Here is a 20,344-nt window from a genome sequence, read left to right as displayed (position 1 = left end):
TCCTAATAATATCATACTTTTGGGCACGGGGTCCTGAGGTTGCCCCCTCTGGCCCGTGCCGCCACAACCTGGATGGGTTACCGGCTGTCCAGGTTTCCCCCAAAAGTTGTTGCTTGCTTTGTCCTAGCTGCCTTGTCTGTTCCCCTTAGTGTGGCTATTCCTTTGATTGTGCCTGGTGCCATGCTTAATATGGCCCAGTTTGGGGGAGCCTTATGGGCCATACGCTGTCTCTGTTTTATACTTCGATTCCCAACTTATGCTAGTGTTTTGCGCATGTTTCCGGGGAGCCTTGCTCGGTTCCCCTGGATTTACAGTGTTTTGCTCATATGTCCAAACAGTTTAAGAAATCTGCTAGCTTGGCTGTTTACTGGCCCTGGCTTTTGTGCGTGCGTTGGCCTGTTTGTCTATTAAAAACTTTTTTGGGCTTCTAGAAGCGTGGCCTCAGCCCTTTGTGGCATTGGCCTGTTTATTTGTCTTAAAAAACTTTTATTGAGTTTTCTGGAAATTTTTTAGAGCGTGGCCTCGGCTCTTGCAGCGTTTAGCCTGTTTGTCTGTGCTGTGAGGTGTTTTGTCCACCCGAGGTGGATTTGTGGACAGGGTTGGGGGAGCCCTAGGGTAATTGTTCAAATTGGATCCCAGGACCTGTTTCCAGCGGTTGAGGCCCTTTATCTTATATGTGTGGGTAACTCTCCCCGGTGCCCCGAGGCTTAGTAACCATTGTGGGGTTTCCCGGGTTTTCTAAGGGACGGTCCACCCCTTTTATATTCTTATTGGTAGCAAAAGGATTACTTTTGTACCTGCCTTTATGCTCCGAGCTACATTGCAGCTCCCTGGCCCTCGCCCTCGGGCGTCTGTTGGTCTGTTGTATTGCGCTATGTGGGGCTTTTTCCCCTTCGCTTTTAAATTTTTTGAAAATGTATCCGAGTTGCGTGTTTGCTTTTAGCACTCTGGCCCCCGCCATCGGGCGTTGGTCTGTTGTGCTGTTTGGTGTTCCTTCCATACTGCTTATTGGTTTGGTTGGAAACCATTTTCAGGTTCGGTGCTCTTTATCGCACCCTGGCCCCGGCCTTCTGGCGTTGGCCTGTTGTGCTATGTTGTGTTTTTTCCCCACTGCATCCTGATTTTGTTGAACCTGTTTTCAGGTTCCGTGCTAATTGCCACACTTCTCGGGCATCAGCCTGTTTTGTTGTGTGGTGTTCATTCCCCACTGCTTATTATTTTTGTAGAACCAGTTCTTGGGTTCAGTACTACTTGCAGTTTTCAGGCCTCAGCCCATGGTTGTTTGGATTTTTGCCTTCTATTTCTTGCTTGTATTTTCCTCTGCGTATTTTTGCTGCCTGGTAGGCTGTAACCTTATTCTCTGGCATCTTGGTGTACTGTCAGGCTGACTTGTGATGCTACTCATGTGTCAATGGTCTTTCCTTTATAAAATACACCTTTTTCTCTTGTATATTCCGCTACCTCTTTTGTTTTCCTTCCCTATTCTGTTCTGGATACACATGCATCACATGTTTTGTTTTTGTAACTTATAAGGCGCTACAGACCCTCAGGCGTGTGAGCACTGCTAATTTTCCACAGTGTGGGGTGCTCATTTATCGATCTTGGAGATAAGGAAAGGCTGAGTTTGGCCCTGCCGGGGTTCGACCCTGCATCAGCAGGCTCTGCCCTGATGTCCAGGTGCACGTTCTACTTGCTGTGCTATCTGACTCGCTGTACCGTTTTGGAGGGTGTGACTATATTTTGGAAATGTATCCTCTATCTGTTACCTTAGCTTCCCTTAGTGGCAAGCCTGGGTTTTTATTCTGGCCCCCGGTTTGTGCTTGTTTGACCTGTTACCTGTGTTGATGCTGTTCTGTTCCAATCTCGGCCACCTCAAACCGCTGGGGAAACTGGTCCTCCGCTTGAGTACTACCTGCATGTTGTGGGGGATCCTGATGGTCTGGAACACTTCTCGCTTGTTGGTGTCTTAGTTTCTGGGTTTTGTTGTAGTCGTTCGGCTCTCACTTTGGTTCTGCATATTTATTATTGCCCCTGCCCTGAGGTGTGACGATAGTTGTGCTAAATGGCCCGGCTCTGTTTTTCTGTGCGGGTTTACCATATTAGATGGTACATCTTTTGATATTTTGGGCCTGTTGGGCTGTGTTTGGTGTGGGCTGGACTGGGCTCTGAAACCACCCTCTAGTGCGAGTTGTGGCTGCAAAACGCTCTGCTTGCTATGTTACCTGACTGTTAGGTTGTCTGTCCTGTCCTAGCTGTTTGTTTCAGCTCTTTGAACTGTTTATGGGGCTGGCTCGCCGTTCGTCTGCCTGCATGTGTGTGTCTTTTGGGACCCTGGCTGGTTGTGACCATTGGTGGGTGTGTGGAATTTGTGTCTTCTGGTGCCCTGTGTGGGTGCAATCTTACTTACCTTGCCGTGGTGGCTTTGGTGTCATCGCCCCTTCTTCACCTGGCATTTCACCACTAGCCCCCGATGTCCTAGGTGCTTCTGTGCTCTTTTGTCGTATTGTTGTTGCCCCCCTTCGTACCTGTGGTCTGGATCTGTTGCACTACTTCAGTAATGTTGTTGCAACTGGGTCCCCTGAGTACAGGTTTTCCTTAGTTGTGTGTTGTTTTGGACCCCGTTTCAGGGTTCTGTGTTTATTGTGTGTATACAGAAATATTTGCCCAGAATCGTTTTTGGATAGCTGTATTTAGTTGGAGATCCCTTTCAATTGGTTCTTTTTTTTGTGGCCTTTGTTTCAGGCCGATGCTGATACACATTGGCTTGTGTGTTGTCTCTGCCATGCTTCAAAACCGCACCAGTATACTCTGTCTGGGTGTACAACATTTTTAGTGCTTATGCTGTATCATCTTGTCCCTTGATCCACCCTCAGACTTGCTGTGTTATGCGGGAGGCTTGTGTCTTGGCGCTGCCTGTGCTGCAACACTTTGGCAATTCGAGAAACTGCCTTGTTTGTTGGTCATTTGGCTTGTTGCGTGCTGTCCATGGCCTACCCCTGTTGTTGGGTGGCATGTTCCACGCCTTGCTGTGCCCCGTATCAGGGTACTGTGTTGTAGATATAAACTTGTCACATGGCTGGTTACACTGATTTGTAGTGTTTGTGCAAGTTTTTGTGGAAATTTGGCTTGATGGATGCTGTCCCAGGTCCACCCTCTTTGTTGGGTGGCATGTTCTATGTCTTGGTGTGACCTTTGTCGGGGTACTGGTATGTAGATAACAAACCCTTGTCTCATGGTCATGACAACCAATTGTTTCATTTTGTTTGTTTTGGCACCTATATGGCACTAAGAGCCCTCTGGCCTCTGCGCGCTGTTTATGCCCATAGGTGTGTGATGATTATTTATCGACCTTGAAAAGAGGAAAGGCTGAGTTTGGCCCTGACGCAAGGCTGAGTTTAGCCCTGATGAAAGGCTGAGTTTGGTGCCTGGCTGGATTCAAAACTGTGTTGGCAGGCTCTGTGCGGATGCCACAGCCGAGCGTTCTAAACGCTGTGCTCTCTGACCAGCAGTTTGAAAAACGGTCTTTTTCGACAGTGTCAGGCTAAATGATGTGCCGTGACCCGTATCAGGGTACTGGTGGATGCTGCAGTAATTTTGTAAAAGAGAACGTGCTCTGCTATTGCGGGATTGCATCGTGTTTTGGTGTCTACTTGCCCATGTTTCCACAAAAGCATGTTTATGGTGTAACTACCATTCTTTATTCATTTATCTTCGGACGTCGGCCCCTTGCTTTTGTGTCATATCGACTCCCACTTGAGTTTTCTTTCAACTTTTCCCCAGAGGCATGTTCTGCAGTGCAAGCAGGGTTGGGTCGGGGTCAGGTGCCTGCCGTGTCTGGCGTTTAAACAACCGTGCTGGGGTGTCTGGAATGCTGGGGTCCATCGTGGCTTTATTGCTCCGTTAATGGCCTTTTCTGTGTGTGCCAATGTCATTATGATAAACATGGAAACGTTCTCCTGTTTCTCCCCCTTATTAGAAACAAACTATGATTTACTATTTTTTGGTTTTATTGCTCCTCCTCTGGTCTGCGGTGTGTGTGCCACTGTTATTATGCTAACTACGAGAACAATCCCCTCGTCTTTATTCGTCATAGCCCCGCTATTTAATAATTTGCATGTAACTGGTGCTACGACCCTCGGGCATCTGATCACTGTAATAATTTGCATTTAACTAGTGCTACAAGCCTCGGACATCTGAGCACTGCTTCTTATCCCCCTCGGTGTGTGGGTGCCGTTTTATCGACCTCAAGGGATAAAAAGCTGAGTTTGGGCCTGCCTGTATTTGATCTGCATTGGCAAGGTCTACAAAATGTAAGAGCATGCACTTTGCTAATAATTATTTAGCATTTATAAAGCGCTACGCACCCTCAGGTATCTGAGCGCTGCTCATTATTACCCATGGTGTGTGGTGCTCATTTATCAATCTCAGAAGGATGAAAGGCTGAGTTTGGCCCTGCCGGGATTCGAAAATGCATCAGCAGGCTCTGCACGCTCAGCGCTCTCTTCGCTGTGCTATTGGACCGGCTTACGGACATGCTGTTTATATTTTACAAATAGTCTCTTAACTGTATCGAAAGGTTTCCCCAGCACACTGCCTGTTTTCTAACCAAATGGAAATGTGGTGTTCAGGTACAAGTTCTTCCCCACGAAAGTTTTTTGTTTGAAAACTCATTGATTTGTGGCCTGGCAGTTATACTGTTAATTTTGTATTCCTTCTTAGTTTTGCGCCTGCTTAAAAACGCTTGTTGTGGCATGACACATGGATCTGCAGGTGCTTTATGCTCTGCACCTTTGCAATTAAAACACAACCCTTAAAGAGTAAAACCTTCACGTGTTCTTGCTATTGGCCTGCTGTTTCCTACTCCGGCCGCCCCCCGTGTTCCTGTTAATCTTATAACTTCGCTACATGTTTGTAAATCGGAAAGAATGCCATTTCTAGGCATTAAAAACCAGCCAAGTTATCGCGGACCATGTTGCTTTATGTTGCCTTGCTTCCAATGGAAGCAAAGTCAATGGAGTTTCCCACTGCGGCGTACACGCCCCCTCCTATCAAGCTGGGTCGGCCGCGTAAGTAGCGGACCTGTTGTTTTGCGTTGCCTTGCCTCCATCGGAGGCTTAGTCTATTTCATTTCGGCCGCGTGGTTATGAGCAGCGGGCACCACTGCATCCCCCCGGCGCCGTGGCTGACTTACTTGAAATAATGTTGCAATGTCGCTGCAGCGCCGGGTTCCTTTCTTCAGTGCTTCGCTCCGAAGGCTCTTGCTTCAGCTTCACGGCTCCCTGGTCTTCAAACCATCTCGCTCTGTTGTTCCGTGAGCAGCTGGGCCTCCTTATGATGTGGGTGATATGTTTGTTGTTCTTCCCCGCTATGGCGAGGCGTGGAAGCCTGGGATTTCAAATGAACAGTACAATGTTCAAAGCTGGAAAAAATGACGCCGCGTGTACAGCGAACACGAAAATAAAGAAATACACGATGCTGAGTGCACAGCAAACGTGAAACAAAAGAAGAAAGAGAGCGGAGGATGCTGAGTGAACAGCGAACCTCCTGACTGTTTGGGTCCCCGTTCAGGGTCCACAAACAGTTTGTATTTTTCTGTGAGCTGTGCAGCTCTTATATAAGACCCAGGGGTGGCCCTGGGTCTTTGATGTGTAGCTGTGGAGGCTGGCCCAGCCCCCAGCCTGGCTGTAGCCGACTGTCTGGCCCGACGAGGAGGGCGGGGGGCAGGTCTTTGTACTCCTTCCTGCCTCCTGTTTGTTTCCTCTGGGTGATTAGCACCCTGTTGCTTTGTGGAAGGGTGAGATGTTGTTCACACCTCACCCTTCCTGCGCTTTGTAGTGAGGAGAGACTGTGTTTCTCTGTGTTGTGGGGGAGAGGGGAGCAGGCCTGGGGGGAAGGCAGCTGCCCCTCTCCCATGCTTGCCAGATGGTACCAGCAGTTACCCTGCCTCGCTTTGGGCGGCCCAGCAGCATTGCCCAGAATTTGGGTCAAGTTCCAAGAATAACTTCAAAGTAATGCTTTAAAAGCGATTCTTCCACATGCTAGGAGCCAGTCTAGAGTGATCAGGGTGGGTAAGAAGTGTTCTCTATCGTATAGATGTAGTATCATATAATATGCAACGCATCATTCATAAGATTTAGGCGATGCTGGGTAGTTTAAAAATCCATACATTATGGTCTTATGTTTTTTCTGCTTTTGCGTTATTTTTTTTTAATCTTGCAACACCCAATCACAGGCAACACTGAACTGGGTTGATCTAAACCACTGACCCATCTGTTTCTTTAACCATTTAATTGCTCATAGAATTTATGTATAGGTCCTAACTTTCATAGTGTTCACATTATACTCTTGAAGCAAGAGCTTTTATTTAGCACTGCATGTATATCCTGCCCTATTTTATGGATGTGTGCCTGTTACCGTGTTTTCCTTCCCCAAATCTCCCCCAGTGTGGCGATGGATTGTGTCTGCTTGGGTGACATTGCACCTTTTTTACATTTTAACGCTGCCTCTGCTCAGCAGTATTTCTTCACTGGCTGCCCCCCACCGGGTCATGTGAGTTACTCTATGCATCTATGTGCCATGATAGGTTATTTATAACGCGCTTAATACCTAGAGGTTTCTAAGCACGGACCTGGGAATCGAACCTGTGTTGCTCTGTGTCATCTTGCTTCCAAGGCGAGCCCGTTGCCACTGAGCTATCCTCCTGAGAGTGAGCTGAAATGCACGCTATGCAATGCGTGGCCTCTGGTGGCTCACGCTGCGGAATGCTATGATATTTTGCAAGATGTTATGCCTGACTGTTTCCTGGTGACAGAGTCTTGGCTGTCTGATTCCTCTGGTCCTGCTGTGGTCTCGATGCTCCGTGATGGGTACAACATAGTATGTTCGGATCGTGTCTCAAAACACCCTGGAGGTGGTGTCACAATTATTTATGTAAATCTGCGTTTCTCTCTAATTTTATCCCCTTTTCCTCCAACATTATGATGGAAGCTTTATTAGTTTGTATGGCTATGTCAGCCTCTAGGTCTGTTCATTTATTTATTGTTCATTGCCCCCGACCCGCCACCCCTCGCTTTGACCCTGCTTTTGTTGACCTGATGGCCAGTCTTCAGCTGCGATATACCAGTCTTTTTGTGGTTGGTGATTTTAACTATAAATGTCATGATCCAGCAGATCATGCTGCTTCTAATGTTATCCCTGCCATGGCAGACCTGGCCCTGGTCCAGCCAGTGACTGAGCCTACGCATGTATAATGTTATCGACTTGATATGATTGTTTCTAAGGTCACAGGTATTAGGGTAGCATCGGCCCTTAGGGTAACATGTTATGATCATTTTGTCATACCTTTTGTACTTGAGTTTAATGACGCTTTATCTTTTTCTCAGAACCAAAATATATTCAAACGCAACTGGTGTTGGGATGAGTGTACTTCTATTTCTTCCCATATTAATAATTTGTGTGCCAACTCTCCTGTTTTAGCCCTCTCTTCTCTATCTCATATTTCTTCTACTAGAGTTGATCTGTTAGCTCCTCTAAAAAGTATTGGAGGCCGTGGCATGGTTTAATGAGGATCTGAAATTGTTGCGCCTTAAGCACAGGCAAGCTGAACAGAAATGGCCCACTTCCTCTACTCGTAATGATAGGGTGTCCTTTCATTCTATTACCATCACCAATCATAGGGCCATTAGTGATGCTAAGCACAATTTCTTTATATGTCAGATAGAGAATGTGATTAACCAACCCAAAGACTGTTTAATGTGGTGCGTTCTCTGTCTTCGAACTCTTCTTGTGATTCCTTGACACATTTTTTGTACAAAAGATTGTGGATATTCGCGACGCTATTGTTCACTCTGGTTTAAGGAGTAATGAGCCTGCTGCTCTTCTGCCTTCTACTGATCTTGTATTAAATTTGCATCCCCTATTGATGCCATTTCTTTAAATATATATATATATATATATATATATATATATATATATATATGTATAAAGAAATAATACCAGTATTGTTATGTTGTTTCCACCATTAATGTTGTTTCAATACCCTCTGCATCACTCACTGTGCAGCCACAAGACCGGCCCTTTATACCTGCAAGAAAAGTTAAAACCTTACCTCCCACCCCACAAGCACTGCCCTCCTTTAATGATCCCAACCACCAACTCTGTCAGGATCGGAGAATCTGCTTTCTCAGACTTGGCCCCAACTCTGTGGAACTCGCTTCCCCCACATATTCGACACACCCAAGACTATATGACTTTCCGCAAAGTACTAAAAACGTGGCTCTTTCCATAACACCAACCACAACCTTAAGAAACGACTGAATTTCCAACAACCAACGACTAAGTACAGAATGGGACTCCCGAACATGTCGTCATCGATAATGCCCATTAATTTGACCATAAACAACCATACCCCTGAATACAGAATAATGATCTCCTGGATCATAATTCCTCCCAATTCCCATGAGACCACTATGTCCCCCAGCCCGTTTGGTCAATGCTGTCGCTGTGCACCCCCACCCGGGTTCCCCGCGATATCGCTGTGTACCCTCTGGCCCCAGTGCCTTCGCTATATGCCCACACCCCGGACCACTGTATAACACTGCGTACCCCATACCCTTAGGCCCTGTGTTTTTGGTAGCCCCCGTGTTATCACTGCGTACACCCCACCCACTGACTCCGGTGATATCACTACCTACCCCTCTGTTTCCGTGTTATTGCTGTTTGCCCAGCCCCTCCAGTCCCCTTGATATCTCCATATGACCCAGCCCCATGTTCCCCGTGTTATCCCTGTGTTCCCCTGCCCACTAGCTACCCGTGCATTTATTGTTACCCCCTGGCCGCCATACCCCCTGGCTGATGTTGCTGTATGCCCTGCACGCTAGTCCCTTGACACTTCCATGTGCCCCTGTGCTGTCAATGCATACCCTCGCCCCTGACCCCTGTGAAGTTGCTTTTACCCACCCCTCATTTCCCCTCAATGTCACTGTGTTCCCACAACCCCTTGGGTTCCCACATCTCACTGGCCTTCTCATCACTGCACCCCCAAACCACAGGTCCACTATGATGCAACTGTGTGCACAGCCCCTGCCACCACTCGGTGATGTTACGCGCCTGCAGCTCCACTCCTGGTCCCCTAAGATATCGATGTACATCCATGCCCCTCTCGTGTCCCACATAGTGACTGCGTGCCCAGCCCCATCCCGTCCCCTTAATGCCACTCTATACTCCCAGCCCCTCTGGTCCGATAATGTCTTTCTGCACCTCTGGTCCCTGCGTGCTTTCTGTTTGCCCCTACCCCAGTGTTGCAATGTCACTGTGTACCCAGCCCTTCCTGTCCTCATGTTCCATTCCCAGGCATGCCCTCCTGTCCGTACCTTAGCACTTCCACAGTTTGGGTGTCCCCAGACCAAGCTAATCTTCACATTCGTGCTGCGCTTAGCCTGCGGAAGTGTCTATGCATTCTCACTCGTTCCTCATTGTCACCCAGCTGTTTAGAAGCGCACTGTGCATGAGCGCTTCATGAATGAACTAACATATCATATCACTACGCTTACTCTCAACTCTCCACCATCACACAATTATAATACAGCTATACCCCTCGATAAATCCAGTCTAGCTGCTGGCATACAAACATTACCCCATGAACACCTCATCACTCTAATAAAACGCAGCTATACCCCACGACAAACTGCCCTAGCTGTTCACATAAGCGTCCTACAGGCCTAACGCAGCCAGAACTCAGTCTTGGTGTCCACCCACCAGACTGCACACATTCAACTGATATCTTCACCACCCCAGCTAACGCTAGGATGCAGCTACCATCAGGCAATTAAATAAGCTGCACACATAACTGGTGCACCCTACAACACTGACTCTCTCTATTGACCTGGACTGCGGTCCCCGAGGGCGTTCAATCTACCAGCGCTTTGAGGCCATACAAATGATATATAGAGCGCTATATAAATGCCAAATAACATAACATAACATTAATCATTCTTGCTCTGTGATTGAGAATCCCACTGAGCTTAAAGATGTCCTGGTCATTTCCCTGCTCAAGGAGCCATCTCTGGATCCGTTAATTCCAGCTAATTTTGCCCGATAATTTTACTCCCCTTCTTAATGAAACTTTTAGAATCTTTGATTTCCCCATTGCTAGGTAGGTTGTGTGAAGATACCTGCCTTTTTGATGCATTTCAAGCAGGGTTCATGCCAGGTCATGGCCCCAAAACTATTCTTGTGTCTGTGTTGGACGCCCTGACCAGAGTGGAGTGGCAGCACTGATTTGTTTAGATCTCTCAGCTGCTTTTGATACCATCGACCACTTCACCCTGCTCAGTCATCTCTCTGTGGCCGGGATCTCTGGTGTGGTTTTGTCCTGGTTTCACTCTTTTCTCTTTAATCGCTCACAGTCCTTATCTCTCCCCCCATTCTGCTATACAGCTTCCTCTCTGGCATGTGGTGTCCCACAATGTATTGTCCTTTCACCTACTCTGTTTACCATGTACATACAACCCCCTTGTCGCACTCATTCAGTCCTACGGTTTTCGTTGTTATTCATAAACTGATGATACTCAGAATCGGTCCAATGTGTCTCAGTTCAGGGACTGCTTAGGTGCCATGGGGGGCTGGATGAGGGACAACTGGCTCAAATTAAATGGGGGAAAGTCTGAGGTGATGGTGGTGTGTCCTGTCTTATCGTTCTTTCTTTGACATCTTCTTTTTTGCCTTACTGGCCCCTTCCTGCTCCTATTCCCACAGTTAAAAATGTGGATGTTAACTTTTCTGCGTGACTTTCTATGCCAGCTCAGATTGGTACAGTCGTGACACTTCCATTTGAAGATTTTGACAAAGATCCTCTGGTTTCTTCCTCAGCACTTTCATGCTCCTGTAGTTGCAGCCCTACTGTTCCCTGTATGTAACCCGCTTTTCTGATGGAGCGCCTGCAGATCCTTCAGAATTCTGCAGTCAGGTTGGCCACTGGTACTCCATTCAGGGATCACATCTCTCCGATTCTGGTGGCTCTCCACTGGCTCCCTGTGGCCAAATGCGTGCATTTTTAATCTTTGTGTTTGGTCCAAAGGGCATTTCATGTTGTGGGAGATGAATATTTGCAGCTCAAGCACCACCCCTAGGTTCTTTGTCATCTTCTTCATTCTAGGGATAGATTCCTTAATTCTGTCCCTAGATTTTGATTTTGATATGTGCAGATAGGTGGTCAGACCTTTCAGTGGCTGCTGCTAAACTCTGGTATGCCCTTCCGATAGTCCTGAGATCTACTGCTGATGATTTGCAGTTTCGTCGCTCTTTGAAAACCCTGCTATTTTGATTACATATGCCTGGCTGATGTATTCTGCTTTCTGGAAGCTCTATTAGCGCCAAGTGGCCCCTGAGCGTAAGTAGCACTGTACAAAAATGGATAACATAACATAATCTGTGCGTTCTCCCCAGGGCTTTTCCATAGATATGTATACTTTTATTTCTGCTTGAATTTCACATTGGCATTTTTCATTCTCCTTATGCCTTAATAAGCCTTTGAGTCCATAAGAGCGGCTACATTTATCAAAGTATTTTTCCAAACGGCACATCCCATACCATTATAAATACTTTAAATGAAATAATATCACAATGGACCCTGCCTTCAAATCTCCCAAGGCTTAGCATTTTTGGCTTCCATAATAACTGCAATTCTTTACAAATCTAGTTGAGTTTGGGATCATACACCATGTGCCTATCATGACGATTCTGATATTACTTATCTGGGTTTAAGATTTAATAATGTGGGGTCATGGTACAGAAAAGTAAATTCAATTAGTGAGGTCCAGTTCTTCCTTATTGAACTCTGATGCTTCGTTTGGTAAACACATGATAAAACCAACTCTAGAGGTTTATAAAGTGCAGTCAGTTTCTTTTCCTGTTTATGGAGAAGACATGTGGGGCTATCAACACTGTAACAGCTTATGGACTTCAGAAAATGTGTTATTTAAAAAGGTTGGTTGAAACACCAAATATGGAGTCTCTACGTGATGACCTAACCTCAATCAACAACATGTTTAAAACAAAAGGTAAAAGGTGCGTTTGAAGACTATTACAGCAAGAAAATAGCATCTCATGTTGTGATAGCAAATATTCTCTATCAAATCTAGAGATTAAGACTGAGACTGAATAGCAGAGATGACAGAACCTGATTGACTCGTCCTAAGCAAGAAGTATATAAACCAAATTTAGATATGGGATTTTTCCTGGTGCAAAAGTCTCCAGTATTTGGAAGACAGAATATCCAAGTAACTGTCTGGTGTATACAAGCAATACCTGAAGGGCTTGTTGAGTAAGGATGGCATCAGAGACCTTGCTAAAGCTGAATGACTGTGCAAATATTCTATGGATCCACATGTGGCACAGGCTGTTGTAAGATTCTTATTGGGAGCTTTGCCATGCAGGATTCACTTACTGAAATAGGCTCTTCTCGTTATGGGTTGACATCTCTCACATGCTTTTTAAATGTGATTTTAATTGTAGGTATCAATAGTTGAAAAATGTTTTGTGCACTGTTTACTTTATCTGTTTCTTTAAACAATGCATTATGCCGAACGACACTAGGAATTGAAGGGAGTGGTCCAAGTATCAACTTGGCAAATTGATTCAAGAATTGTCTTCAGAATGTACTATCCACAGAATTCCTGGCGAGAGGGATATCGGACCACTCCCCCCTAATGATAAAACTAAAAGGCACACAACACAAGAGAGAACCCACCTGGCGCTTGAACACCTATTACCTACAGGTGCCCGAGATTGTGGAAGGACTCTCTAGTAAAACCTTGGAATATTTTGACCTAAATGAAAAATCGGTAGATTGCCTGATTACAAAGTGGGAAGGGTATAAAACAGTCCTGCGGGGGGAAGCGATATCCTTGGTGGCTGCTCACCGTAAGCGACACATCGAGACAATCACCGAGGCAGAGGCCCAGGTGGCCAGGTGGGAGGAGCAACCCAGGAGGTTTGGAAGAACACTGGCCTGGTTAACGCTCGGGCTCATTGGACTGTCTGGAGCCAGATTTATGAATGGGGGGCAAAGGAAGCAAAGCCCTAGCCTGGCTAGAGAGACGAGAACAAAGTAAGGGACAGGTGCAGGTCATTCAAGTCGACAGCAGAGAAACGTTGACAGGCAACTCCGATATCGCAGAGGTCTTAGCCAACTACTATGAACAACTGTGCATCCCCCCAGTGATAGAGCCCACATCAGACACCCCAAACTTCCTTGATTCGATCACGATCCCTCAGCTCTCTAGACACCAGGCAGAACAGCTAGACGCTGACATCACCGAAGAAGAAGAAGGGGGTGAAGCATTGACACAGCTACAGACAGGGAAGACTCCCGGCCCTAACGGTTTTCCAGTAGAGGTATGGAAGAGGTTGGGCGGGACGCCAACGGGACACATGCGCTGCATGTTCCTCCGCAGTAGGGAACTAGACAGCCTCCCCCTGGACCTCCAGAGAACTTGTATTGTGGTAATCCCCAAAGCGGGGAAACCACCAGACCGCTGTGCCTCATATAGACCCATATCACTAATAAATGGGGAAGGAAAAATACTGGCCTGAGTGTTAGCCAACAGAATGCTTGGGGTAATCGAATATCTGGTCCACCCAGACCGGTGTGGATTTATGACAGGCAAATGTACACAAATTAACCTCCGCAGGGTACAGATCGCCCTAGACCGAGCACCCGAGATCCCGGACCCATTGGCTCTCCTTGCGGTCGACTTCGAGAAGGCCTTTGATTCAGTGGGGTGGGACGCTCTATGGGAAATCAGGAGGCGGATGGGGTTCAGACAGACATTCATGTCATGGGTCAAACTCCTCTACGCTCTTCCCGAAGCATTTGTAAGGGTAAACGGGAGGTCTTCCAGGATGTTTCCACTGGGCCGGGGGACCAAGCAAGTATGCCCCTTCTCACCTCTATTATTCCTTCTCGCAATCGAACCTCTAGCGATCAGACTGAGAATAGACATACACTGGACTGGGTTCCTGTGGCCAAAGGGAGGAAAAGATCGCATCTCACTGTACGCGGATGATCTCCTTTCATACATCAGCAATCCAGTGATCTCCTGGCCGATTGTGTCCCGAATCCTAGCGGAATATTAACACTTTGGGGGACTCCAAGTAAATATACAAAAAACAAAATACTTCCCTATTCAGGGTGGGGATGAAGCGATCCCAGAACCCTGTCCATACCCCGTCTCGGTATTGGGCTTCACCTATTTGGGCATACGGGTCAGTGCGACGTTGGACGACTTCCCCAGGCTCAACCTACAACCGGTGGTGCAAAGGTTCATGAACGATGTTTCGCACTGGCAGTCTCTCCCACTATCACAATTGGGGAAGGTGGCATTGCTCAAAATGATGACGCTCCCAAGGCTCCTATATGTCCTCCACAACGCTCCACTCACCATCCCCATTGACACTTATGTAACCATTGAAAGGACCCTAGGCACACTACTCTGGGGCGGGAAACAACCCTGCATTGTGCTTAAAACGATCCAACGCTCAGTGTGGGAAGGCGGTATCGGACTACCAAATATCCGTATCTACTATTGGGTGGTGCAAACAGAGGTAGTAAATGAATGGCTACATGGTGACCCAAAGCTCCCACACACACGGGTAGAAAGAAGCGATGGCAGCTCTCCCTCCCCCCTCCGGATACTATACAATGATAGCAAGAACCTGAGCGAGGTACCAAGAGGGTCACTCCATATCCATCGCATTTGGAAGGAGGCGCACAGGCACACAGGATGGGGCGGCAGACCAACACTGATCCAGCCCTTGTGGCATAACACACATCTCCCCGAAATACCGAAGATGGGACACTTCAGAACATGGGAGAGGAAAGGGGTATCTACACTGGCAGACGTTATTCAGGATGGGCGACTGGTAGAGTTTGAAACCCTGAGTACGAATTACGGGTTGCAACCTATGGATCGCTTTAAACATGCACAACTCGCACATGCTATCACTGTCCAATTCCCGAGTCTTGCTGACATACCTGCCTGCTCCCCCCTAGAAACAAACGTCCTCCCGGACTGCATACCATCTAAGGTTACCTCACCTCTTTACCAGGCACTCAACTCCTTCAGCACCAAGGAACTTACAACACTCAAAGGGAAATGGGAACATGACCTAGGCATTCTAGAGGCTGAAGAATGGGTGGAGGCGCTGATGTTTCCCCGTGAAATAGGCATCAATGCCAAATTGAGACTGATACAGCTCAGAATACTACATAGGTCATACTGTTCTAGAACAATGATGGCCAGGTGGGGGGTGCCGTGGATGGGGAATGTCTTATATGTAAAAGAGCAGAGGGCACCTTCTTCCACATGATCTGGGAGTGTGCAGTGTTACAGGAATTCTGGGAAATTTGTGTCACTAGACTCTCCAGGATAATGGGATCCCCAGTACCAAGGGACCCAAAATTGATACTGCTGGGTGTGTGGGGAGAAACGGATTTCACCAAATATGAAAAAGCATTTCTGGGAGTGGCGCTAAAGGGCCGGGTAAGAGATTAACGGCCGCCACCTGGGGCTCTGCAGATAGAATATGCATAGACTGTTGGTCCAACAAAATGAACAGATGTGCCTCCCTGGAAAGATGCATCTACACCGCCAGGTGATGCCCCTGGAAATTTCAGAAAATATGGGGGAAGTGGGATGAATAAACATTGAGCCCAAAGAACAATGGAGCACCCCCTCTCACCCCCACTGCAGTCGGTGAACCCTGAGGCTTCAGTTATGACCTCCAATGTTAACTGTCTACTCTGTTTCTCTTACGACCCCACTGCCTGTGCTGCTAATGTGTATTCATTTTGTTTTCTTGTTTTGTAAAACAAAAAAAAAAAGAGTTATAAAAAAAAAGAATTGTCTTCAGAATGGATGAACTCTGGTAATAGTAATTAACATTATTTACATGCTTTTATTATAGTATTAGGATATGATTTCTTCACTATGAGCTGACTTCTTAGTTGGACTTAAAATAGTTGGATGAATTCATGTATAGTTGCAGATTTACAGACTTGTATCCAAAAATAACTAAGTAAACCAAAAGGTATTAAGGAAACTGGAAATAACATATACACTGTTGCTCTCTCCTAGATTGATGTTAATGTTTGATGGTGAGATCTATGTTTTCATAGACCTGGCACAAGCCCTCGACTTTCCAAGAAAGCTGGACAAAAGATGGAAATGAGGCAGCCCAAAGTTAGCAAATGAGGCAGCCTAGCTCCAGGCTTAGTTAGCGCCCTTTTTAAACCCACTTAATTGTGCCAATTCTTGACTAGTGCTGAGCTTGATACAATCACTTTGATTGTTTCTTATGGGTGATCCCTGGTTATTGTGAGATAAGTGTCGCTGTTCAGTGGGTGGTTCAAGACCATGAATGGTCACAGTTAAAATTACATTTCTTTTTAACATGGGTTGGATCAAGGGGGCTATTTGTTACAGCCGGTCAGTAAGGTTAACAGGCGTGGGAGAAGAGTTGATTGGGACTTAGGTGTGTGTGTTATTTTTGCATTTGAAAGAATAAGGCACACATATGACACTATGCATGACTGCACATATACTCACAAATATCACACACATTTGAGACAAACAAAGCTGGTGGTTTACATTGTAATGCCTGCATTATACAAAGTTCATGCCATGGAATCTAGAAGGGAAGTCTCCCTCAGTCTGTGAGGACATCAACATAATTACAAGAAATGTTCAGGATATTGGACATAAGAGGAACATACATTAATATGTAAGGAAAAATTACATATTAATGTTACAGGAAACTCTCCTTAGAGATATGAAGCGTGTCCTGCCTGCCCTAGGCTGGGGCACCCATAGGTATTATTCCTCCTACACCCCCAACGCAAGGCAGGCGGCCCATTATATACACAGGTTACTACACTTTAGTTGCCATGCTATTGAGAGGAACATGGAGGGCAGGTTCTTATTACGAGTGGTTTATTTTAAAGGAGTGAAAGTGGGGATTGTAAACATATGTGTACATTGTACTGACTATCCAGATGTCTTCCAGAACAGTATTGCAATCTGTTCAAATACATGGGCTGTCATGTAATATGGGCAGGGACGTTAATGTTGCCCGCAATGTAGACATGGATAGGCCAGGTTGCTCTACAAGAAATCCCCCAAAGGCAAAAAAGTAATGTTGAGATTTGGAGGATTACTATGATTAATGATGCATGCTGACATTTTGACCCAGTGGTGAAGGAATATATGCACTATTTTACAGTGCATGACAACCTGCTCAAACTCAATTATTTAGAGGTCACTCGCGCAATGATACAGGCATTATCTGGCTCCAGAATTCTCCCTAGGATCCTCTCAAACCATTCCCTGGTCGTACTCACAATCAGTATCTCATATTTGACAAAAAATCTTGCCTAGGGCCTTTTCGGTGAGAATCGCTGTGTGATGCATTATAAGCAATAGCGACTGATATTGATCTGTGTGCTGATACTAGTACTGGATCAGTCATTGATGAGAGAACCTTATGGGAGGCTTTAAAGGCTTTAATAAGGAGAACAGGTGTATTGAGGAATAATGCTGTATGAAAATCTCTAAGACTGACTCTCAACATGTTAGAAAATGATCTCATGAGGCTAGGGGAGATCTGTGCCAGAGACACATCACTAAAGACTGTGGCTGCTATTAAGGAGACAGGAGAGACATCAGTGCTTAATTTGTGCCGGGGTTTGCCTGTGGCCAACACTGGAACTCTTTTTTGGGGACCGGAACATCATTGGGCGGCTGGCGCACGTGTAATTCCTTTGTTTGTTCACTTTAACTAGTTTCAAGATCATAAATCATTCTGCTGCTGCTCTCCTTGCAGTTGCAGGCCATGGCTGGCTCCTGGCTGGCTGGGCCTACAGAGTACAACAACAACAGCCACCAATGAAAACCAACATTCTGTTGTTACTATGCAGTATCTGATACATTATGTATAGTAACACAGAATGTACATTTTTCATTGGCTGTTGTTAGTCTCCAGGCTCCAGCCAGTGAAATGACATGATGACGTGAGTGTGTGGGGGTGGGTGAGTCACGTGGGTCTGTTGTTGAGCAGAGGCAGGATTCAGGAGCACACTTGTTAAGGCGTGGCGATGGCGTGAGGGCGTGAGACTCGTGTTCCGTTCTGTGTTTGCGGCCCGGGCCTACCTGAGTTCCTCAGGGGCAGGCCGCACTTGCTGAACAACGCGGAGCCGCCGGTAAGTGAAGTGAAAGTTTAACTTGTGACTGTCTTTACTTGACTGTCTATCTATCTGTACTGTAGTTCTACTCTTCGGGGCTGCGTGGGCTATGGGATCATCTGCATGCATTAATATTGACGATGCAGATGAGATCCCACATGCCCGGCCCCGCAATAAGGCAGGGGAAGGAGCAAAGCCAAGCGTGAGGCACGGAAAGCGCCCCACCCCCGCGGCAGCCTTGGTCGGACTCAGACGACCAAGGCTGCCTACCTGTCTCTTAAACTAAATCTGTGCATGCTTGTAGTGGTGGGAATGAGTGTTGGTTTTATGGCTGGGCTGTTAGGCTAATACTATTCTATGAATATATTGCTCTTCTCAGCCTCTAGATTTTAGTGATGCCTGTTAATGGTGATTAAGAGTAATCTGTTACTGGTTTTGCCCACTGATCTCTAATGCCATCAGCTCTTTGCTGTATGTGCGGTGAGTCATGGTTGCTTGCTGAGCGTTTGGTGTGAAACAGAAATCCTGTCTTTAAACATGGAGGGGAACCAGAATGATGGTGGCTCCTTAAGGAAAGACGTCCTATTTGAATGTCTAAAATGTAAAGAAGGCTTCATAGGGGAGCCATGCAGAAAGAGAAGAGTAGGGACCTGATGCACACAGGAGAAGGGGGATGAGGTGGGGGTGGTGCTGGAACCACTACATCTACCTAACAAGCGTTTTCCAACTTTAAAGCATTATACTTTCTCAACCCATGTGTGCCCTTCCCCCCATCCATCCCACTACTAGCCTGTGCCAGCAGTTGCTGCAGCACCAAACATGTGACATGGAGCAGCAGCAGTGTGATGGGCTGGTGGTGGGCCGATCTAGGTCTAGCACTGAACTGGTAGAGGCCGTGTGCATGCACTGTGGGTGGCGCCGCGCACGCGACATTATGGGGCCAATATTTTTTGGCCAATGGCACTTATTTTTTTACAAATTAAGCACTGAGAGACATTTAGGGAGCAGGCACAGAGAGAGACAAAATATTTGAAAGACTGTTTCTACCCAGATGTTACAGGGAAAGTGAGCACCTCGGACGCTAGCTTGCATGGTACTTTGCGAGGGAAAGGGGTGATAATTATATTGTTGCAGTGGAGGGGGGAGACACAAGATATAAAGGTGAATATATTAACATCACTTTCATTAAGTACTACGAACAGCGACATATTTCTACATGGCCAGTTACAGCACAAAACATGAAGGCTTTTCTGGATGATTTAGCACTGAGTTGGTTAGAGCCGGAAGTGAGCATGAATCAGTAACTGATAACAGTAGAGGAAATAATCAGCACTATAAAACAAAACTACCAAACTACAATGCCCCAGGGACAGATGGCCTCACAGTCACGTTTTATAAAGTCCTTTCAAATAGAATTAGCTCCAATATTACTAGGTATGTTTGAGGAATATCTAGACAAGTGTGCATGACCTAAAACCACCAATGCAATGCTTAGTAGGGTACGACTGAATCCCAATAAAGCCTTCCATGTCTAGTCATTGTATTGGTCTGTGTCATTGATAGATACTGAAAACAAGAGTCTTTCTTAAATCATAGTTGAATGTCTGTTACTTCATACATCCTCACTAATAATCAAGCACGGGCTGGTTTCATCCCTGGGTGCTCAACACAAAATTACCTTTGACGTCTCTCTACTATAATGCAAAACATTAGTGGGGGGAATGGCTTCTTTGGATGCCTTAAAAGGCATCCAAATGAGTAGAATGACCCTTTCTTTTTGAAGTATTACATAGATCAGGATTGGAGTTAACATTTATGGAATGGGTTAATGTACTTTACAAAGGTCCTGGATCAAGTGTTCTAACTAATGATACTTGATCTGGAGAAATAAAAATGACAATTGGAACTAGGCAGGGATCTCCCCTGCCTTCCCTGCTTTTCACATGGGTATTGAACACATAGCCTAACACCTTAGAGGATATGGATGTCACAGAACTATCACATTTTATGCAAGGAGGGTGCGTTTGTAGGCTTTAAACTGTAAATGCAACATATCCCTCGACCTCTTGAGTTATTCAATATTTATAATATAGACATATTTGGCAC

This window comes from Ambystoma mexicanum, chromosome 5p (assembly GCF_040938575.1).
Source record: "Ambystoma mexicanum isolate Mex_15411 chromosome 5p, UKY_AmexF1_1, whole genome shotgun sequence".
Lineage (NCBI taxonomy): Eukaryota > Metazoa > Chordata > Amphibia > Caudata > Ambystomatidae > Ambystoma > Ambystoma mexicanum.
This window is presented reverse-complemented; position numbering follows the sequence as displayed.